General features: G+C 38.8%; 1 pseudogene; it reads right to left on the bottom strand.

The window, feature by feature from the left end:
* Positions 1-5,106: 5,106 nt before the first annotated feature.
* Positions 5,107-25,310, bottom strand: part of LOC119303123 — a 27,108-nt pseudogene continuing 6,904 nt past the window's right edge.

Below are 25,310 nucleotides of genomic sequence, written 5' to 3'. Positions count from 1 at the left end.
CCCGATATATTCCAAAACACTTCGGGTGTCCGAATAATATCATCGAATATATCAATCTTTACCTCTCGACCATTTTGAGACTCATCGTCATGTCCATGATCTCATCCGGTAATCCGAACAACACTAGGTCACCAAATCACATAACTCATATAATACAAATCATCATCGAACATTAAGCGTGCGCACCCTACGGGTTCGAGAACTATGTAGACATGACCGAGACACCTCTCCGGTCAATAACCAATAGCAGATGCTGGATGTTCATATTGGCTCCCACATATTATATGAAGATCTTTATTGGTCGAACCATTATGACAACATATGTTATTCCCTTTGTCATCGGTATGTTACTTGCCCGAGATTCGATTGTCGGTATCTTCATACCTAGTTCAATCTCGTTACTGGCAAGTCTCTTTACTCATTCTGTAATGCATCTTCTCGCAACTAACTCATTAGTCACATTGCTTGCAAGGCTTCTTATGATGTGCATTACCGAGAGGGCCGAGAGATACCTCTCCGATACTCGGAGTGACAAGTCCTAATCTCGATCTATGCCAACCCAACAAACACCTTCGGAGATACCTGTAGAGCATATTTATAGTCACCTAGTTATGTTGTGACATTTGATAGCACATAAGGCATTCCTCTGGTATCCGGGAGTTGCATAATCTCATAGTCAAAGGAATATGTATTTGACATGAAGAAAGTAGTAGCAATAAAACTGAACGATCATTATGCTAAGCTAACAAATGGGTCTTGTCCATCACATCATTCTCCTAATGATGTGATCTCGTTCATCAAAGGACAACACATGTCTATGGCTAGGAAACTTAACCATCTTTGATTAACGAGCTAGTCAAGTAGAGGCATACTAGGGACACGGTGTTTTATCTATGTATTCACACATGTATCAAGTTTCCGGTTAATACAATTCTAGCATGAATAATAAACATTTATGATGAATAAGGAAATGTAAAATAACAACTTTATTATTGCCTCTTGGGCATATTTCCTTCAGAGGCGCACCCCAGGGCGCGGCCTCTAGGCTCGTGGCCTCCTCGTGTCTCTTTTGGCCTCCTCACGAAGCTTCGTGGGTGTCTTCTGGTCCAAGAAAAATCATCTAAAGTTTTATTCTATTTGGACTCCATTTGGTATTGATTTTCTCTAAAGAGAAAAACAAGGAAAAAACAGCAAATGGCACTCGGTACTAGGTTAATAGGTTAGTCCCCAAAAATGATAACATAATAATGCATATAAAATATCCAAGATTGATAATATAATAGCATGAAACAATAAAAAATTATAGATGTGTTGGGGACGTATCACTCCTCAATGGTGAGGTATGGTGGACTCGGCGCGACGTCCTCCTCGGCGAGGGGCGACAAGACGTCCTCCTTGGTGCGGGGTGGTGAGGCGTGGCACTCGGTGTTGGGTCCCATTGCACTAATGATGTGTCAGCTAGGGATGGCCGGCACCATAGCAGAAAGGGCTAGGGCGAGTAGTTGGAGCGGCAGTGATGGTGTGCGAGGAGAGAGTCACGACAAATATGAGTGCAAGAAAATAGTAGCTATAGTTACTCAGAATCTTGAGGGGCGTGCGTGACAGTCGCTAGAATTTGATGCATGGCTGGCATGGTACACGAACAAGAAAGGTTCAAATTATGGTCGTCGTGTCCTGTCCTGTCATAGAAACGTGTTTGCTCATCGGTGTGATTGGCATGACAAGTGGTGAGTCTCACATGATGGTACAAATGAGATAGAACAAGTGGAGATGGCACGCCTTGGTGTGCTACTTATTTCTTCGCATTCCTTAGTGGCACAACCATATCTCATGAAACTTGGGTAGCAGCCTTCGAATATCTGAATTTGCTAGGCATGAACCAAAATTTCCCAATTTATATTTATCTATTCACCTAGCATATGAATTGCAATTAAAATCTTCATTCAAAATGATGAAGGCAATTTTTTGGAAATGTAGTTTAATAGTATGTTTGGGAGACATGAAACATTTTTGGAGATGTCATCGTCACCATTAGGGAGCAACATATATTCACAATTTACCCAAATCTTTTGGAAATTTAATGGAAGGATAAACCCATAGTATGATATCAAGCCAAGATATATGATGTTGTGACAAAATTTAATTATGAAAAATGATAAACCATTGGGTTACAAATACAAGTTTACTTATTATTTTCATTTTGACATTTTATTTTTTGCATGAGCTTTAAACATGAACTAACCATTAAAATATGTACATACATATTTTTGTTGGATTTATGGCACCTTATTTAAGATGCATGTAGTGGATGGAAGTACTTCCAACAAATGTTTGGATAGTCACAATATCAATAATATCATGTCATCTTAGAACGAAAAACCACCAAAAAATAGTGTAACATGCAAAACTTACTAAAAGTAGTGCAACATGCCAAGACGACAAAAAACAGTCCACCATAGAAGGAGTGTAACATGCACTTGCAAAACTTACGAAAAAATAGTGCAGGATGTCCAAAAAATAGTCCAACACAACATGTCAAAAATTAGTCCAAAAGCTTCTTTCACAAAAAGGTCATTTATGGCACTTATAAAATGAAAACAAAAATTTATTACAAAATAATTGCAAATTATTATGACAACATTGTTTACAATGGTAATCCACATTTGTGTGCCAAATTTGGCCATGTTATCATGGACTATGTAATGGATGTGGCCATGGACATGGCCATCTGGCTTGAAAGCCATGCAATTGTGAATGTTTCTTTAAGTTTGTGGTACTGCAAGTTTATCATTTTCCCACTAACTATTGCATATATATATATATATATATATATGTGTGTGTGTGTGTGTGTGTGTGTGTGTGTGTGTGTGTGTGTGTGTGTGTGTGTAATGGCTCAATTCAAAAGGATTTCAAATTTTGAGGCTTATTTCATTTTCTTTAATTTTCTCCAAATCGGGCCAAACTTGCTAGGATGGTCATTCATGGCAAATGTTTGGGAAATTCAACTTTAGTTGTGTCAGTGCATACACTAGCAATACGAAGCTTGAAATCATTTTTGCCAATTTTTTGGACCAAACTACATCATAGTTGCAGTTCCAATTTGAGATAATTCTGTTAGATCACTAGAAATTCACTAAATAAATGAAATATAGCAATAAAACTCTAAAATTCATGAAAATTTGGTAGTAGGCATCCAATGTTGTCTACTTTGGATGAAAAATACAAAGGCCCAATTTTGAAACTTATTTGAGGTACTTCTTTCACACAAAAGATCATTTCTCATACTTGGAAATGAAAAATATATTTGAAAAGGTACTTGATTCCATATTGTTCTGTCAACCAGGGGTCGTTTGCAAAAGTATCTGATCTCTTTGCTCCGTTGCCATCCATAAGCCTGCCATCCAGAGAGCAGAGCCACACGACGATGCCCCATTGCCACCACCCACCATGTCCAACACTCTTTCCCACCATCGTTCCTTCTCGCCAAATCTCTCTACCGCCAAAACAATCTCCCTCCACCACCCTCTCCCTCCATCACCCACTCCCGTCACAACTTAAATACCGACGCCTAGCATCCTTTGCTGCTGCTCCAATCCATTTCCTACACGTGATCCCAAATCTTGTTTAGCGTCACGGTGAGGAAGATTTTTACCACCTGGATCTCGACAGGAGGTCATTGCCGCAATGGCCAAGCGGCTCCATGGTCCAGAGTCGACAGTAGTTCATCTAGCGCCGGTGGCTCCAACTATGGCGAGGGTGGGTCCAACTCTAGCATGTGCGCTTCTTCGTCAGCCTCAGGCGGCTATTCATCTGCCACGTCCGAGCATTTCTACTTCTTCGAGCTAGTCTACTACGAGTGGAAACACGTGGTGGAACGAATATAAAGTGTCTCAATAGTTAGAAAGGGGTGCATTTTCCCTATGGAGGATGACATCTCCTTAACAACTATGTGCTTTCTAATATAATTATTTACATGATGTATTTCTTTGAAGTGCCAAAATGGAGTTGAAAGTATTTATGTGGTTGCTTCTTTATGATAGGCTTAATACGCTAAATATGAAAAGGTAGAGACAATTTAATGCCAGTAACAATTATGCTTACATCCTATGTAATGTTGTTGAAGAAACCATTGTGAACCTCATTTTCCATTGCCCCTTTAGCATTTCTTGTTGGGCACGCATTTCCAGTGGTCTCCGAATGCCTTGCGGATTGCTTTGGTACTATGCTAAAGTGGCGTTTGGTAAATCCGAATATTTGTTATAATAGCTTGGAACATTTCAAAGGATCCCATTAATTTCATTTTCAAAAGTATTAGGCTTTCGAGGTTGGCATGGAGAGAAATCACCAAATACTTATTATCCATAAATAATTATTCAAACTTCTTACCGAGGATGAGGTATGGCATGATATATTCAGTAGAAAATATACGGGCTCTAACATTCTATCCTAAGTCTGGAGGAAACCTGAGGGCTGCCACTTTTTGGTTGTTTTGGTGAAGCGAACACGATTCTTTTTCTGGTCTGAAACTATCACTATCAAGGACGGCTCACATGTTAGGTTTTGGGACGACTCATGGTTGGGAAATGCCCCCAGTTAGCGTCTAGTACCCAGGTGTTTTCCATATAGTTACACATAAGCATGTCACAATAGAAGGGGTGATTTGTAAGGAGTTATTTACCTAACATGAATGAAGGTGTAGTCATCGGATCGGTCCTCCATTTCTTGACATTATTATTATTTTTGTGTCAAACAATATCATGTGTTTTCACTTCCCTAGAACTATGGTAGATTTCTATAGGTTGTGTGCATCTAGCTATGCAAAAACCAGGAGTGAACTCTTCATGACGATATCACTTGATGCGACGTAAAGAGTCAAAAAAACTATCGTTGAAAAAGGTATGCCTAACAAAACATGCATGTTTACACAAAGAGTAGGTGCAACATGCAAGTTAGAATCAACTAAATCGCGGAGATCCAACATACCATTGAAGAGATCCATAATAAGAATTCCAAAGACTAAATGAAATATGCTTTAGCTCAAAGAGCACAAGCAAGACTAAATGTCACTTATTATTAATGGGATTACATGTAGATATCCTCTCTTTCTTACATTGGGGGGAAATGACTTGAAGAAGATGTTTCAGGATCAGCACCACCCAACTGCCAGTCGAACCCCACCTCAAATGACTTCTTCGGGTTAATATCGCCACAAGGGAAGCTAGTGCTCGTGTTGGTATCATTACGACCACTAGTATTGTAGCCACCGTAGACTAGGGCATTGAGGTCCCCTCCATACCTCATCATGTCAAGAGAATCCTCTTGTTGCCATGTGGCCTTAAACATTGTCAGAGGCTCCATGTCCATGCCATTAGGACATAGGGAGAATACTAGGGAAAACCTTATACATAGAAGCTTACCAGTAGCGCCGGTTAAAAACAAGCGCTACTGCTATTTATCGGTAGCGCCTGGTCACAAAACACGCTACAGCTAAGGTTATAGTAGTAGCGCGTCTACAGGAAGAAGCGCTACTACTACAATTCCCACACTGTTCTCGGCAGGCTAGGAATAGTAGTAGCAAGCTTAGGTAAAGCGTGTTGTGATGTTGGCTTGAACTAGGTTGGTATTTCCCCAAAGAGGAAGGGATGATGCAGCACGACAACAGTAGGTATTTCCCTCGGTGATGAGACCAAGGTTATCGAACCAGTAGGAGAACCACGGAACACCACGTAAACAGCTCATGCACACAAACAAATACTTTCAACCCAACGTAAGAGAGGGGTTGTCAATCCCTCACGGGTAAAAAGATATGTGAAATTGTAATAGATTGGATAAATAGATCTCGCGGCAACGCGAGATAAAATAAAAAAATAAAAAAATGCAGCAAGGTATTTTTGTGTTTCTGTATTAATAGATCTGAAAATAAAAGTGAAGAAAAATATATCTCGAAGGAAAATATAATAAATAAGAGACCCGGGGGCTGTAGATTTCACTAGTGGCTTCTCTCGAGAAAAATAGCATACGATGGGTAAAGAAATTACTGTTGGGAAATTGATAGAACTTCAAATAATCATGACGATATCCAAGCAATGATCATTATATATGCATCACGTCCAAGATTAGTAGACTGACTCATGCCTGCATCTACTACTATTACTCCACACATCGATCGCTATCCAACATGCATCTAGTGTATTAAGTTCATGGAAAAACACAGTAATGCAACAAGAACGATGACATGATGTAGACAAGATCTATTTATGTAGAAATAGACCCCATCTTGTTATCGTTAATGGCAACGATACATACATGTCGGTTCCCCTTCTGTCACTAGGATCAAGCACCGTAAGATCGAACCCATCACAAAGCACCTCTTCCCATGGCAAGAAAAATTGATCTAGTTGGCCTGACTAAACCAAAGATTTGAAGAAGAAATACAAGGCTATAAGTAATCATGCATATAAGAGATCAAAAGACTCAAATAACTTTAATGGATAAAAACATAGATCTGATCATAAACTAAACTTCATCGGATCCCAACAAACACAACGCAAAAAGAGTTACATCAAATAGATCTCCAAGAGATCATTGTATTGAGAATCAAAGGAGAGAGAGGAAGCCATCTAGCTACTAACTAGGGACCCGAAGGTCTACAATGAACTACTCACGCATCATCGGAGAGGCACCAATGAGGATGATGAACCCCTCCGTGATGGTGTCTAGATTTGATTTGTGGTCTCAGGAACTTGCGGCGACTGGAATTGATTTTTGTCGACTCCCTTGGGGTTTCTAGAATATTAGGGTATTTATAGAGCAAAGGGGCGGTGTGGGAGGCAACCGAGGTGGGCACAACTCACCTGGGCGCGCGTGGGCCCCCAGGCACGCCCTGGTGGGTTGTGCTCCCCTCGGAGGCCCCTCAGGTACTTTCTTGGCCCATCGTGTGTCTTCTAGTCTAGAAAAATCACCAAAAAGTTTTGCTGCGTTTGGACTCCATTTGGTATTGATTTCCTGTGAAGTAAAAAACAAGCAAAAAACAGCAACTGGTCCTGGGCACTATGTCAATAGGTTAGTCCCAAAAATGATATAAAATTGCTATAAAATGATTGTAGAACATCCAAGAATGATAATATAACAGCATGGAACAATAAAAAATTATAGATACATTGGAGATGTATCCGCATCCCCAAGATTAATTCCTGCTCGTCCTCGAGTAGGTAAATGATAAAACAGAATTTTTGATGTGGAATGCTGCCTAACATGTTCATCACGTATTCTTTTCTTTGTAGCATGGACAATTGGACTTTTATATGGTTCAAAGCAATAGTCTAATTTTGACACGAAGATTTCAATACTGAAGCATATCAATAAGCAACCATATCTTTCAAAATATCATCACTAAAGCAAGTTATCCCTAGCCCATTATGCTCAATCATTGATCCATTCATGAAACACACTCGCATATGAGCTACACCCAATGCTCAAGTACGATCATAGTGCCCCTTAGTTGGTGCTCTATAAGAGAAGATGGAGACTCAAATAAAAATAAAAATTGCATAAAGTAAAAGAAAGGCCCTTCGCAGAGGGAAGTAGGGATTTGTAGAGGTGCGAGATCTCAAAGCGAAAAAAGTAGAGATAAAACATTTTGGGTGGCATGCTTTTCCTGTCAATGAAAATGATCGAGTAGTTCCCAATACTTTCCATGCTAGATATATCATAGGTGGTTCCCAAACAGAAAATAAAGTTTATTCCTTTTTCCACCATACTTTCACATTCCACGGCTAACCGAATCCATGGGTGTCGTCCATACCAACACTTTCTAACGAATTTATTATTCGACAACATAAAGTAAATTCATTTTTCATTTCAGGACTGGGCATCCCTAATACCTTTGTCGTACTCTCGTCAATGACAAGTGAATAAACACTCATCTTGAGAATAAAACATTGATACATCTCCATTGTATCTACTTTTACAAACTCTTTTGCCCTTGTTTTGGACTCTAATTTGCATGATTTGAATGGAACTAACATGGACTGACGTTGTTTTCAGCAGAATTGCCATGGTGTTATTTTGTGCAGAAATAAAAGTTCTCGGAATGACCTGAAACCTCACAGAGAATACTTTTGGAATAAATAAAAATATTGGCGAAAGAATCAACCAGAGGGGACCCACCACCTGCCCACAAGGGTGGAGGTGCGCCCTACCCCCCTGGGCGCGCCCCCTAGCTTGTGGGTGCCATGAAGCTCCACCGACCTCAACTCCAACTCCATATATTCACGTTCAAGGAGGAAAAAAATCAGACAGAAGGATTCATCGCGTTTCATGATATGGAGCCGCCACCACCTCCTGTTCTTCCTCGGCAGGGCAGATCTGGAGTCCGTTTGGCCTCCAGAGAGGGGAAATCATCGCCGTCGTCATCATCAACCATCCTCCATCAGCAATTCCATGATGCTCGCCGCTGTGCATGAGTAATTCCATCATAGGATTCCTAGACGGTGATGGGTTGGATGAGATTGATCATGTAATCGAGTTAATTTTGTTAGGGTTTGATCCCTAGTATCCACTATGTTCTAAGATTGATGTTGCTATGACTTTGCTATGCTTAATGCTTGTCACTAGGGCCCGAGTGCCATGAGTTCAGATATGAACCCTTTATGTTTTCATGAATATATTTGTGTTCTTGATCCGATCTTGCAAGTTGTAGACACCTATTACGAGTTATGATCCGCATACCCCAAGGTGACAATAATTGGGATTCTTTCTGGTGATTACCGTAGTTTGAGGAGTTCATGTATTCACTAAGTGCTAATGTTTTGGTCTGGTTCTCTATTAAAAGGAGGCCTTAATATCCCTTAGTTTCCATTACGACCCCGCTGCCACGGGAGGGTAGGACAAAAGATGTCATGCAAGTTCTTTTGCACAAGCACGTAAGACTATATTTGGAATACATTCCTACATTATATTGATGAATTGGAGCTAGTTCTGTGTCACCCTAGGTTATAAATATTGCATGATGAATGTCATCCGACATAATTATCCATCATTGATCCATTGCCTACGAGCTTTTCACATATTGATCTTTCCTTAGTTACTTTTCCATTGCCACTGTTACGATTGCTACAAAACTGCTACTGTTACTTTTGCTACCGTTACAATTACTTTCATACTACTTTATTACTAAACACTTTGCTGCAAATATTAAGTCTTTCAGGTGTGGTTGAATTGACAACTCAGCTGCTAATACTTGAGAATACTCTTTGGCTCCCCTTGTGTCAAATCACTAAATTTGGGTTGAATACTCTACCCTCGAAAACAATTGCGATCCCCTATACTTGTGGGTTATCAAGACCTTTTTCTAGCGCCGTTGCCGGGGAGCGTAGCTCTATTCTTTGAGTTACTTGCGATTTATATCTATTGATCACTATGAGGAATCTGAAAGACAACAAAACCAAGATTTATCCCTCTACTATGAGGGGGGCTAAGGAACTTCCATCTAGCTCTACACTTTATTCACCTTCTGTTTTAAGTAAACTTGCGACACCCAGACCTGCTATTGATTCTGATATGTCACGTATTATTGATGATGCCACTTCTTCTATGAATGATGCTTATGATACTACTTCTTTGCTTGATAATATTGTGCCACTAGGTGAATTTCTTGATGAACAACTTGCTAGGGTTAGAGAGAATGAAATTACTGAAACTGATGATATAATTGAAACTGAAGATTATGATTCTCCCCCTAGATATGAATTTTTTGTTGTACCCGAGGGTTATATTATGGATTAAGAAACTGCTAGAGACATTCTTGCTTGCAATGATAGAGATGATCTTAAGAAACTGTTAGCTAAGCTGAAAGAAAAATCTTTGAATGCTAGAATGCAATATGATCCTAAGTTTGCTACTTCACCTATCTGTGTTACTCATAAGGATTATGAATTCTCTGTCGATCCTGAGTTAATTACTTTGGTTGAATCTGATCCTTTCTATGGTTATGAATCTGAAACTATTGTGGCACATCTTACTAAATTGAATGATATAGCCACACTATTTGCTCATGAGGAAAAAATTCGCTATTACTATATTCTTAAGTTGTTTCCTTTGTCATTAAAGCGTGATGCTAAGTTATAGTTTAATTCCCTTGCTCCTGGTTGTGTGTGTAGTCCCCAGGATATGATTTACTACTTCTCTGAAAAATATTTCCCTACTCATAAAAAATAACCTGCCTTAAAGGAAATATTTAACTTTGTGAAAATTGAAGAAGAGAGTCTCAAAGAAGCTTGGAGGAGGCTTCTCCAATTACTTAATGCTCTGCCTAATTATCCTCTCAAGAAAAATGAAATGCTTGATATCTTTTATAATGGACTAACCGATGCTTCTAGGGACCACCTAGATAGTTGTGCTGGTTGTGTTTTCAGGGAACAAACTGTTGAGCAGGCTAAAATACTATTGAATAATATATTGAGTAATGATAATGATTGGACACTTCCTGAACCAACTCCTAAGCCAACTCCGAAGAAAGAGGTATTCTATTTCTCAGTCCTGAAGATATGCAAGAGGCAAAGAAATCTATGAAAGAAAAAGGTATTAAAGCTGAAGATGTTAAGAATTTACCGTCTATTGAAGAAATGCATGGTCTTGCTAACCCGAGACAGGTAGTAGAGGTAAATTCTCTCTATAGATTTGATGAAGGTGATATTCCTCATAATAAGTCTGCTAGTTAATGCTTGTCGAGTTTGATAATTTTAATATTAAACATGAAAACTTCAATGGATATGTTAGTAGACAATTGAAACGTAATGCTCACATGCTTGACTGCTTGGGTGATTATATGAGTAGAACTATTAATGATCTTAAGCTTATTAGTAAACATGCTTCCATGGTTAGAACTCAAGTAGAACAAGTACTTAAGGCACAAGATGATTTGCTCAATGAGTTGAATGGTAAGAACAATGATAATGTTGTTATGTTATGACTAGAGGTGGTAATATGACCCAGGAACCTTTGTATCCTGAGGGCCATCCAAGGAGAGTTGAGCAAGATTTTCAGAGAATTAATACTAGTGCAGCTAGTGCTAGTAAAAAGAAAAGGAAAACTAATAGGACTTTGCATGTTTCTAGTGAACCGGTTATATACACACATGAGAATCCAAATGATAATTCTATTTCTGATGCTGAGACGCAATTTGGTGATGAACATGAACCTAGTGATAATGTTAATGATGATGTTCATGTTGGCACTCAATCTAGTAATGATAATGATGTAGAGATTGAACCTGTTGTTGATCTTGATAACCCACAAGCAAAGATTCAACGTTATGATAAGAGAGACTTCATTGATAGGAAACATGGTAAAGAAAGAGAACCATGGGTTCAGACAACCATGCCCTTTCCTCCTAAGCCATTCAAGAAAAAGGATGACGAGGATTTTGAGCGCTTTTGTGAAATGATTAGACCTATCTTTTTGCGTGGGTTTGACTGATATGCTTAAAATCCCTCCTTATGCTAAGTATATGAAAGATATTGTTAATAAAAGAAAGATACCAGAAGTTGAAATTTCCACCATGCTTGCTAATTATACTTTGAAGGGTGGAATACCAAAGAAACTTGGAGATCCAGGAATACCAACTATACCATGCTCCATTAAAAGAAACTATGTTAAAACGGCTTTATGTGATTTGGGAGCCGGTGTTAGTGTTATGCCTTTCTCTTTATATCATAGACTTGATTTGAATAACTTGACACCTAATGAAATCTCTTTGCAAATGGCTGATAAATCAACTGCTATACCCATCGGTATTTGTGAGGATGTGCCTGTTGTGGTTGCAAACGTTACTATCTTAATGGACTTTGTTATCTATAATACCTAAATAGTTCATCCCCACTATCCTATTTCTCTTGACATGCAAGCTATCCACACCATCATCAGTGCCACATCAGCATTTAGTTAGAGGATTACATGTGGGACCAACCACACTAGAAAATAGCCATGTAAACAGCCATGTTAGCTTCAGTTAATGCGGGTAGGACCAGTGAGAGACCGGCAAGAGAGGCTGCCCACGCACATCTATTTCCGTGTGTGGCGATTCCCATCGCATCCTTCCCAACAGAGCGCCTCACCAGTTCCCCACGGCAGCGGATTTCCCTTCCTCTTTGTCTTCTCCAATCTCCATCAAATCCCACTACACAATTACTCTGTCAATTCAGTTGCTCTTACAATCTGGTAGAATTTCTCTCCGGAGCGCTTGCGATTTGTTAAGGTTAGCGATGGCGAGGGTGTGCCCCTTTGCAATGAGATCCACAGGTGGTCATCCTAGCCCTGCCTCTGGCTTCCCCAGCGTAGGGGGCCCGGACCTGGAAGAAGAGGGCCTCGCGGCGGATGTCGTGTGTCAGGTGCCTCGACAGAAGGCCGGGAAGGATGCCCGTGGTGTGGCCAACCCTTCTCGGTGCCGCTCAACTTCCCCACCACGCATCTGCTGGGCTCTCGCCTAGATGGACATTCTTCCCGGCAACTCAACCATGGGGTGGACGTCGCACGGGGAGGTCTCCAGCCGGTGGACGTTTTTCTTTTCGGCATCGAAGGGCTGGGCTGGTGGTGACATCGGGTAGGGCCTCCATTGATAGCCATGACTTGCAGGAGTGCTAGATCGACATCCTCCCGCAGGTGCCGCCTCGACTAATTCAGAGACTTCATTGACTGTGGCAACGGTGGCCCTTCCTGGCAAGTGACATTCTACTGCAGCAATGGTGCCTTTTTTGTTTTGGGGCAAGCTGACCTCATGCATCTGCGCAGGAAGTTTGGCTCCTTTCTGTCAGCGATGGATTTGCAAAGTTCGGTACCTATTCTTCAGTACGAATTTGGTATTCTGTCTTAAAAAATCTTATTCAAAAGAGATCACACGAACCGTACAGGCGTACACACCCACTGCTATACACACCCACTGCTTTACGCCTTCCGCCTTCTATATTTAACAGCCTACTTTTGAAGAAACAACAACCTCTCTCATCTATAACTTTTGTTGCAGGTATTCAGTAATTGATGTTTGGCGCTCCCTCTCCTAATAATATCCGAGATGGTGCTTCACTTCCTCTTCCCATGATCTCAGGTGGTGCGTGTTGGACGACAACCAAGTAGTCATCTTGGTCGGCCCGATCACTGCATATGCATACTCTGCAGATTTTTGTCTCCCACTGGTATATTCTTCCCAAGTTCCCCTCCATTGCTAATTCTGCATTTTTGTTTGCTTCATTCAAATCTAAATTAATATTTCTTTGATTGGATATGTAAACTTGCATTCTATACAAGCACCCTGTGTACTGTGTATTTGGGTGTACCCCTCCATTGCCCAGTGTTGTCAGATCCGTTTCGTGTCTACTATTTGTTTCCTTGACTACAAATTCAGAGTTCATTTGAATTCTTGTGGCCGGTCTTTGTGTAAGATCTAACATCACCGCATCTGTCGCCGACACCACACACCACTTACAGTCTCCTTCAAGCATGGCATCAATGGCATGCCTGCCTGATCCCACAACCGTTGTTGGCTCTCCGATGACCTCTAATTAATCTGAAAATCAGTTTTTGTTCCCTGCTCATGCTACAACTTGGACCATGGCATCTGCTGACACGAATGTACTCCGATTTTGGTTCTCAAGAATTTACTAATTGATGTGTATCCTATACATTTCTATTTTATTTATTTTTTGATTCAAGCTTTATAGGTTTCCTAATGATGTGTGGTAAGAAGTCTGCTATGAACCAAATTTGGAAGTCTTGAGAAGGTACATATGTTTCTCTCCTTTTTAACATTTATAATATTTGTCACCTAGCTATAGCTATTTTTGCTTGCTCTAACCAGTTATACGTCTGCAATGATCTGTCCAAGTTAATTCCCTCTATCTTATTCCGTCAACTAGATCATACAGGGGTTCAAACAGGTTTATGAAATGGCTATTTTTATACTGATAGTAACTCAAGTATAGCACCTATTGTAGTACAGTTATGTTATAGCAGACATAAGTAGAAGTTGTTTGATTTCAGGTGACGATTCCCCTTTCCCCAACACTTACTGATAGTATATTACTTTTTTTTGTTCCATATCGCAGTATTGAGACTAAATTGGAGAGAGAGAACAAACTTGATACACTTGGTAATGTTGGTCATCCGAAGGCTTCAGGAATACTCCCTTAGTTCCATAATTATATATGTATTATTGGACGGAGGGAGTATCATTTAGTCACTCGCAAAATCTATTGATGCGTGTACATAATATCAACAAATGTTACTTACTCATTTTATTGTCATGTAATACAAGGATTTGTGAATGTGCTATATCTATGTGTGATCTATTTTGCACCAACATCTACAAACATCTAAATGGATGAGAGGATGTAATGTAACTGAAACCTTTAGCCTAACTTGAATGGACATAAAAGATCAATTTTTATTAGCCACTTTTTTTGTGGGTGAGCCACATTTTTTGGATGAACTGAATGATGCACTGATAATACAACATGGTGCTTCTGCATTATTACCTTATTTTATTTCACATGTATATCATGTAGTTGGCATTTATTCCTTACAAATTATTTGTTCAAACTTCCCGCAGCAACGCGCAGGGCATCATCTAGTTCTTGATATACCCGAGGATGACAGTATGTCGATCATCCTTGGTAGACCCCTTTTGAATACTGCAGGGACTGTAATTGATTGCAACAAGGGCAATGTCACTTTTCATGTTAATGGTAATGAGCATACGGTACACTTTCCGGAGAAACAACCTCAAGTTCATAATATCAATTCTATTGGCAAAATTTCAACTATTACTATTGGAGGTTTTGAATTCCCTGTTCCTAGTGTCAAAAAGAAATATGATATTCTTATTGTTGGGGACATGCATATCCCCGTTGAGGTAACTTAGTGTAATTTGAAAATTCCCCGGTTTTATGTTATTCAAAAGAAGTTTGTTAATAAGACTTGATCAACCTTGTTAATGGATTCCTTTTGATGAGCATGGGATGGATGAATTTAGAAAGCACAACCTTTTGTACCCACCTTTTACTTTATGTTATTTATATTAAATAAAGTAAAATTAGTATTATCCGTCTGTTTTCTGAATTATCCGTGCATTAAAAACATCCCAAAAGTAAAAGTTCTCCAAATGCCCTGAAAATTTAGTATGATTTTTATAGAATATTTTAGAATTGCTGGCACTGAACATGCACCAGGGTGATGCACCAGTGGGCCACAAGGGTGGAGGGAGTGCCCTACCGCCCTGGGCGCACCCTCCTACCTTGTGGGTCCCACATGGCCCCCTTCACTTATTCCAGCACCCATCCACTTTGTCTTCCTCCAGAAAAAATCATCCCGTAGCTCAAACCCATGTTCTTGCTCATCTTGCTGCCATTTTTTATCTCCTTGTGCAAAGCTCCATTTGCAAAACTGCTTTGGGGGTGTTCTTGGTATGTGACTCCTCCAATGGTCAATTAGTTTTTATTCTAGTGCTTTATTTATTGTAAATGTTTGTTGTTTAGGTGACCCTGTTCTTGAGCTTGCATGTCAAATTTATATGGTCCAAAGTAGTTTTGATGCATGATATAGCCTCTAGGCACTTGTGGCAGTAGTTCCTATCAATCTTGTTGAGCTTGGTTCAGTTTTATTTTGACTCACTAAAAATTTCAGAAATTTTCACAGGAAGAAAATGATGAGGAGATTGTTGAGAGGCTCCTCGAGTCAGGGTTTGAAGGAAAAATAAAATGAAGAGAAGGAAAAGCCCAAGTACAACCTTCCTCGCACCGCGGAGGTTCGACCGTGTGAATGGCCATCTGATGCATTCTTGGAGGCGGCCGGAATTTATGGATTTCTATTATTTGACCGAGAATGCATGCATCACTGACTTTCTCCACGGTAAGTGTGATCAATACCTCCTACTCACTAATACTTTTGTGCAAAATTTTCACTTTGATTCTAGGAGATCGCCACCCACGGTAGAATTTTATTTATATGATGAGCATAAGGAGATGACGCTTTATAACTTTTCCGAGGCTTCCAAATTACCTCATGAGGGCATCGTTGACGAGCCACGTCCTAGAGATGTGGAAGATTTTATTGATGAGGTTGCCGTAGGGGAAAGGAGAAAGGTGTCGGAAGCGAGAGTGTCTAATTTACATTTTTCCTGTTTTGTTATACAACTCATTATTTGCTGGGAGATGTTTAACTGGCCGCTCGGAGAGTGGAGGCCTTAGCGCTCCTAACCTTGCTATTTTGCTCCATGCTTTACTTCATGATAAATCTTTTAGTTTGGGCGCTATGGTTGCTAGATGTTTGAGCTTAAACCGTACGAAGGGTCCTATCTTTGGAGGTATCTATGCCTCCCGCCTTGCTAAAAACTTCGAGATACCCATTAGGCACGATGAAAAAGAGGAGAAGTTGCTGCCCACTATATACTTAGATTATAGCAGTATGGTAGCACATGATTTTATTAAGAAATACGATGACAAGAGAGTTATCTATAACCTAGTATTTAGCGAGAAGACTTGTTAGATTATTACCTTGCATGCACCTACTTTGTTCGATATTCATTCAGGCAGGTACTTCGTTTTGCCCGCGGACATCTACGCATACTGGGAGGGAACGCGATCCCCAGTTCCTGAGCCAGAGCCATCACCTGATCCATATCAGGAGTCTATTTATTAGTGGGAGCCGCAGGAGCTCGCTAACCAGTGGAACCCCCAGGATCCTCCTCAGTACACCGGAGAGGGCTATTTTGATCCATGGGCATAGAATAGCTTAGGCAAAAAGCCTAAGCTTGGGGGAGTACGTATTTCTCACAGATATTACATTCATGTTCACACACTCATTCTAGTTGTCGGTGTTCATACTTTTTCATTGCATTATCCATGTAGTTTATTTCTTTTTACCGCTTTATTCTTGTGTGTTTGAAAAACTTTGAGAAAAAGCAAAAAATATGTGTTGTAGCTTCTGTTTAGTTTCCTTTCCATGTTTATGTAGTAGTACTATTAAAGAAAAACCAAAAAGATTTCTCGTTCTTCTTTTTACTTGTTGGGAGCTTTCCCGTGTAAATAGCCCTGTTCAAGAATTCATCCGATTAACCAATTAACTTGCCGATTAATCCCTATTCGTAGGGTCACCGAGTAGCCTATAAACCGATAAATCGTCCGATTAATTGATTAAATGGCCGAATAACTTACCGATTAGCCGATTAATCCCCTACTCACCAGCCAACCGAGCAACTACTAGTTAACGATTTCATCAGCAATGGTAAATAGTTTCTCTCGTTCTTGTTTTACTTTCTTTAGAAAAACAAAAACTCCAAAAACATTTCAGTGTGTTTCTTTGACATTCTTTTTCTTTTCTTTGAGGGTCGAGAGGAGAAGATCATGATGAAAAATGATGAGTGGCTCTCATATGCATTATTATTGATCTAACAAAGAGCCCATATTAACTTGTGTTCTCCTTTGAATAAATGTTTGCATATTCCAGCTTAGTCCAATGCAAGTGCACTGTTATTATTATTCACACCATTTAGTCGTGCAAGTGAAAGGCAATAATGACGATATATGATGAAATGATTGAGATGAGGAAAAGCTGGTATGAACTCGACCTATCTTGTTTTTCAAATATGATTAGTTCATCGTTCCTGATTTAGCTTATTATGAATAAAACATGTTTGCAATGACAACTAGAGATTATAGTTACTCATGCCATGCTTAATTAGCTAGGAGTTTATAATGATTTACCTTGCATGCCAACATGCTTTTAAAATGGTTGTGATCTAGTATGATAGGATGGTATCCTCCTTTGAATGATTCGAGTGGCTTGACTTGCCACATGTTCACGCTTGTAGTTGAAACAAAATCAACATAGCCTCCATGATATTTATGTTCATGGTGATTTATATCCTACTCATGCTTGCACTCAGTGTTGGTTAATCTCAATGCATGTGCATGACTGTTGTCGCTCTCTAGTTGGTCGCTTCCCAGTTTTTTCTAGCCTTCACTTGTACTAAGCGGGAATACTGCTTGTGCATCCAGTTCCATAAACCCAAAGTTGTTCCATATTAGTCCACCATACCTACCTATATGTGGTATTTACTTGCTGTTCCAAGTGAATTTGCATGTTCCAAACTCTAAACCTTCAAATGATAATCTGTTTTGTATAAACCCAAAGTTGTTCCATATTAGTCCACCATACCTACCTATATGTGGTATTTACTTGCCGTTCCAAGTGAATTTGCATGTTCCAAACTCTAAACCTTCAAATGATAATCTGTTTTGTATGCCCGAATCACTCATGTAGCGACTAGGGACTGTCAGTATCTTCCATGCTAGGTGGGTTATTCTCACGATGAGCAGATTCCACTCATCATTCACGAGAAAATGGCTGGTAATCGGGATGCCCAGTCCCATGCTCAAATCAAATCAAAATAATTGCAAACAAAACTCCCCCAGGATTGTTGTTAGTTGGATGGTACCCCGTTGTTTCGGACCAGCCGTGGAATGTGCTTGTTGGTGGTGGGGGAGTATAAACTTTACCATTCTATTTGGGAACCACCTATAATGTACTCCCTCCGTTCTAAAATAGATGACCCAACTTTATACTAACTTTAGTACAAAATTGGGTCATCTATTTTGGAACGGAGGGAGTATCTAGTATGGAAGATACTGAGATCTCTTGGTTGTTATGTTGACAATGAAAGCATACCGCTCAAAATATTATTTATCTCTGTTTCAAAAACTCGAGCTCTAGCACCTCTGCAAATCCCTGCTTCCCTCTGCGAAGGGCCTATATATTTACTTCTATTGCTGAGTCATCATCCTCTTATAAAAAGCACCAGTTAGAGAGCACCACTGTCATTTGTATGTGTTGTTATTAACTGATATTTAGTATGACTGTGACTGAATCTCTTTTACCATGAATTACATTGTCTAGTCGGTCCTTGATCTTCAGGGGTGCTCTATATTTATGTTTTGCAGTCTCAGAAAGGGCTAGCGAGATACCATCTTGTTATATCATATCATGATTGTTTTAAAAAATTGTTGTCATCCGAGATTTATTATTATTGCTCATTAGTTGATTATGCCATTGATACGAGTAAATGTGAGACCTAAATGTTATTGTGCATATGGTTAGTTCATGATCTTTGGTGAAAACCTGAATGTTGGCTATACATATTTGCAACAACAAGATCAAACAGAGTTCGTAAAAGTTTTCTTTGTCACTTTCAGTTTGTCAACTTAATTGCTTGAGGACAAGAAATGGGTTAAGCTTGGGGGAGTTGATACGTCTCCACCATATCTACTTTTCCAAACTATTTTGCCCTTGTCTTGGACTCTAATTTGCATGATTTGAATGGAACTAACCCGGACTAACGCTGTTTTCAGCAAAATTGCCATGGTGTTATTTTTGTGCAGAAATAAAAGTTCTAGGAATGACCTGAAACTTCACGGAGACTACTTTTGGAATAAACAAAAATTATTGGCGAAAGAATCAACCAGAGGGGACCCACCACCTACCCACAAGGGTGGGGGCGCGCCCCCTAGCTTGTGGGTGCCATGAAGCTCCACCGACCTCAACTCCAACTCCATATATTCACGTTCAAGGAGAAAAAAATCAGACAGAAGGATTCATCGCGTTTCATGATATGGAGCCGCCACCACCTCCTGTTCTTCCTCGGCAGGGCAGATCTGGAGTCCGTTTTGGCCTCCAGAGAGGGGAAATCATCACCGTCGTCATCATCAACCATCCTCCATCAGCAATTCCATGATGCTCGCCGCTGTGCATGAGTAATTCCATCGTAGGATTCCTATACGGTGATGGGTTGGATGAGATTTATCATGTAATCGAGTTAGTTTTGTTAGGGTTTGATCCCTAGTATCCACTATGTTCTAAGATTGATGTTGCTATGACTTTGCTATGCTTAATGCTTGTCACTAGGGCCTGAGTGCCATGAGTTCAGATCTGAACCCTTTATGTTTTCATGAATATATTTGTGTTCTTGATCCGATCTTGCAAGTTGTAGACACCTATTATGAGTTATGATCCGCATACCCCAAGGTGACAATAATTGGGATTCTTTCTGGTGATTACCGTAGTTTTAGGAGTTCATGTATTCACTAAGTGTTAATGCTTTGGTCCATTTATCTATTAAAAGGAGGCCTTAATATCCCTTAGTTTCCATTAGGACCTCGCTGCCACGGGAGGGTAGGACAAAAGATGTCATGCAAGTTCTTTTCCATAAGCACGTACGACTATATTCGGAATACATGCCTACATTATATTGATGAATTGGAGCTAGTTTTGTGTCACCCTAGGTTATAACTGTTGCAAGATGAATGCCATCCGACATAATTTTCCATCATTGATCCATTGCCTACGAGCTTTTCACATATTGATCTTTGCTTAGTTACTTCCGTTGCCACTATTACGATTGCTACAAAATTGTTACTTTTGCCACCGTTACCATTACTTCCATACTACTTTGCTACTAAACACTTTGTTGTAGATATTAAGTCTTCCAGGTGTGGTTGAATTGACAACTCAGCTGCTAATACTTGAGAATACTCTTTGGCTCCCCTTGTGTTGAATCAATATATTTGGGTTGAATACTCTACCCTCGAAAACTGTTGTGATCCCCTATACTTGTGGGTTATCACACATCTATCATGGAAAAATATTAGGCACCCCCTACTGTTTCATGAGCGGTACGAGCACACAAAAGAGAAATTCATTTTGAAATTAGAGATAGCACATACAAATTTGCTTAGAACGGCACGAAAATACCGCATATAGGTAGGTATAGTGGACTCATGTGGCAAAACTGGGTTCAAGAATTTTGTATACACAAGTTTTGATCATAATTAGTGCAAATGAAGGCTAGCAAAAGATGGAGAAGCATCAAACCAAGAAACGAAAAATCTCATAAGCGAGCATTAAGCATAACTAACACCGAATAGTGCACCACAAGTAGGATGTAATTTCATTGCATAACTATTGACTTTCGTTCTTGCATAGGGAATCACAAACCTTAACACCAATATTCTTACTAAAGCATGATTACTCATCAACATGACTCACATATTATATCAACACATCACAAAACTATTACAAGGAATCAAGTTTATTTTGTCCAATGATCTTCATGAAAGTTTTAATTATATCCCTCTTGAATATCTATCACCTTGGGACTAATTTCATATGTTGCTTTTGATAGCTCAAACAAATCTAAGTGAAGAACATGAGCATAAAAAATTTATTCTCTCAAAATAATTTAAGTGAAGCAAGAGAGAATTTCATAAAAAAATTACTAACTCTCAAATAAACATAAGTGAAGCAAGAGAGCATTTCTTCAAAAATAATAAAGCACACCATGTTCAAAAAGATATAAGTGAAGCACTAGAGAGCAATTTTAACAAGTCATAGCATAATTTTGGCTCTCTCAAATAGGTGTGCCCAGAAAGGATAGATGACTTGAAATAGAAAGAAAAACAAGCAAAGACTCATATCATACAAGATGCTCCAAGCAAAACTCATGATATGTGACGAATAGAAATATAGCTCCAAGTAAAATACCGATGGTCGTTAGAAGAAAGAGGAGATGCCACTCGGGGCATCCCCAAGCTTAGTTACTTGCTTCTCTTTTATATAATAGCTTTGGGATGCCATGGGTCATCCCCAATCTTAGGCTCTTATTACTCCTTATTCCTTCATCCATAGTGGTCTCACCCAAAACTTGAAAACTTCAATCACACAAAACTCAACAAAACCTTCGTGAGATCCGTTAGTATAACAAAGCAAATCACTAATCTAAGTACTGTTGCAAACAAATTCATATTTTATTTTTGCGTTATATCTACTGTATTCCAACTTTTCTATGGCAAAAACTCTTCAAAGAAAACCATAAAATCATCAAAACTAGCACACAACCCAAAGAAAACAGAATCTGTCAAAAACAGAACAGTCTGTAGTAATCAGGGAACTTCGTATACTTCTGTAACTCCAAAAATTCTGAAAAATTAGTAAAACGGGGAAAATTTGTATATAAATCTTGTGTAAAGAAATCAGAGCAAAAGAACATTTTTGTGATTTATTAAAATTATTTTTCTGAGCGTAAAAGTTTCTGTTTTCCAATAAGATCAAATCAACTATCACCCAGCATGACCCCAAAGGCTTTGCTTGGCACAAACACTAATTAAAACACAAAAAACACAATCATAATAGTAGCATAATTGTGCAAACACTCCAGAATAGAAAGAAAAAGAAAAAAATAAATTTTATCCATTGGGTTGCCTCCCAACAAGCGCTATCGTTTTGTGCCCCTAGCTAGGCATAATGCAAAGGATCTAAGTGTTGTCATCTTTGTTTCTAGATCCATATGATACCCTCATGATTGATTCATATGGTGGCTTAATTCTTGTTCTAGGGAAGTGTTCCATACCCTTCCTTAGTGGAAATTGAAATTTAATATTGCCTTCTTTCATATCAATCACGGCACCAATAGTACGTAAAAACAGTCTACAAAGAATAATTGGACAAGACGGATTCCAATCAATATCAAGAATAATAAAATCTATGGGCACATAATTCCTATTTGCAAGAATAAGAACATCATTAATTCTTCCCATAGGCTTTTTAATAGTAGAATCCGCAAAGTGCAAATTTAAAGAACATTCTTCAATATCGGTAAGACCAAGCACATCACATAAAGATTTCAGGATTGTAGAAACACTAGCACCCAAGTCACATAAAGAAAAACACTCATAAATTTTTGACTTTGATAGTTGGTTCCCATTCATCATGTAATTTTCTAGGAATTGAAACCTCTAGTTCCAACTTCTCTTCTAAAGTTTTCATCATAGCATCAACAATATGTTTAGTAAAAGCTTTATTTTTTTCATAAGCATGGGGTGAATTTATCATGGATTGCAACAAAGAAATACAATCAATCAAAGAGCAACTATCATAATTAATGACTTTGTAATCCAAAAGAGTGGGCACATCACTAGTTAAAGTTTTGACCTTTCCAAACCCAATTTTATCAATTTTCTCAACAAGATTTTCACCCTCCAAATTATCAGGACGCCTTCTAGATAAAGTTGACTCTTATCCAGTCCCTTTATCATCAACTTTAATCTCACTAAACAAGGAATCAATAGAATAAACACCAATCATTTTAAGATCTTCATCACTTTTATGAAAATAATCACTAGAAAATGCTTTTTCTAAAAATTCTCTTCTAGCTCTAAGCATAGCGGTTCTTTTCTTACTTTCATCCATAGAGACATATAAAGCTTTAATTGATTCCTCAAACTTAGGCATAAAAAATTTCAGCTTGAGATTTTCTACATCATGAGAAATTCTATCAATACTTCTAGACATATTATCAATCTTATTCAACTTTTCTTCTATCGTACCATTAAAAACTTTTTGAGTACTGATAAATTCTTTAATATTATTCTCAAGATCAGAGGTGTTCCTATTATTATTATAAGAAGGATTACCATTGGAATTACCATACTTATTAGAGGAATTACTAGGAAAAGGCATAGGATTAAAATTACCTCTATAAGCATTGTTATTGAAATTGTTTTGAGAGACAAAATTCACATCTACGACATCACTATTTTGCTCAATCAAGGTAGACAAAGGCACATCATTAAAATAGGAGCACTTTTATTAGCAACCAATTTCATAAGCGCATCAACTTTTTCACTCAAAGAAGAAATTTCTTTAATGAATTAACCTTCTTACTAGTAGGAGCTCTTTCGGTATGCCATTGTGAATAATTTGCCATAATATTGTCTAGCAATTTAGTAGCTTCACCCAAAGTAATTCCATAAAAGTACCCCCGCGGCGGAATCTAAAAGATATCTAGAAACAAAATTCAATCCCGCATAAGAAATTGGTATGATCATCCAAAGACTTAAACCATGAGTAGGGCAATTTCTTAGCATCAATTTCATTCTTTCCCAATATTGCGCAACATGTTCATGCTCAAGTCGCTTAAAATTCATGATTTTCATCCTAAGGGAAACAATTTTCACATGCGGAAAATACTTATTAATAAAAGAATCTTTGTACTTATCCCAAGAACCAATACTATTGTGAGGCAAAGAAGAAAACCAAAGTTTTGCATGATCTCACAAAGAAAATGGGAATAATTTCAACTTCACAATATCATTGTCCAAATCTTTTTTCTTTTGCATATCGCATAATTGCAAGGATGTGTTAAGATGGGACACAACATCTCACTAGGAGTACCGAAAAATTGATCTTTCATAACAAGATTCAACAAAGCGACACTAATATCACAAGACTCCGCACTAGTGGCGGGAGGAGCAATCGGAGTGCTAATAAAATCATTGTTGTTGGTATTGGAGAAATCACATAACTTGGTGTTCTCTTGAGTCATTGTGACTATGCAACAAGATTGCACTCAAAAACAGATCTAACGAGTAAACGGCGAAGAAAAAGAGGGCGAATAAAACGACATTTTTTGTGAAGTGGGGGAGAGGAAAACGAGAGGCAAATGGCAAATAATGTAAATTGCAAGGAGATGAGATTTTTGATTAGGAACCTGGTAGATGTTGATGATGTCTCCCTAGCAACGGCGCCAGAAATTCCTTTTGATGTTGGCTTGAACTACATTGGTATTTCCCCAAAGAGGAAGGGATGATGCAACACAGCAACGGTAGGTATTTCCCTCAGTGATGAGACCAAGGTTATCGAACTAGTAGGAGAACCACGCAACACCACGTAAACAACTCCTGCACACAAAGAACATATACTTGCAACCCAACATAAGAGAGGGGTTGTCAATCCCTCACAGGTAAAAAGATAGGTAAAATTGTAGTAGATTGGATAAATAGATCTCACTGAAACGCGAGATAAAATAAATAAAATAATTGCAGCAAGGTATTTTTGTGTTTTTGGATTAATAGATCTGAAAATAAAAGCGAAGAAAGATAGATCTCGAAGGCAAATATAATAGATCTCGAAGGCAAATATAATAGATCTCGAAGGCATAGCAGTAGAGTGCTTTCAGAACAAGCGCTATAGCTAATGTAGCAGTAGCACGTTCCTTGTACCCTCGCTATAGATAATTTCCTCAAATAAAAGAGAAAGGAAAAATAAAAGTAAATAGGAAAAGGAAAAGGAAAAGGAAAAAAGAAAAGAAAAAGGAAAATAAATAGCTATTGCCTATAGCAGTAGCGCGTTTTAGCAGCCAGCGCTATAGCTAAGTTAGTTATAGCGATTTTCTAGGCCAGCGCTACCTCTATTTTTGACTTAACCCCCAC

Source organism: Triticum dicoccoides, chromosome 1B, assembly GCF_002162155.2.
Source record: "Triticum dicoccoides isolate Atlit2015 ecotype Zavitan chromosome 1B, WEW_v2.0, whole genome shotgun sequence".
Classification (NCBI taxonomy): Eukaryota; Viridiplantae; Streptophyta; class Magnoliopsida; order Poales; family Poaceae; genus Triticum; species Triticum dicoccoides.
The sequence above is the reverse complement of the archived record's forward strand: the minus strand, read 5'-3'. Positions and strand labels throughout refer to the sequence as shown.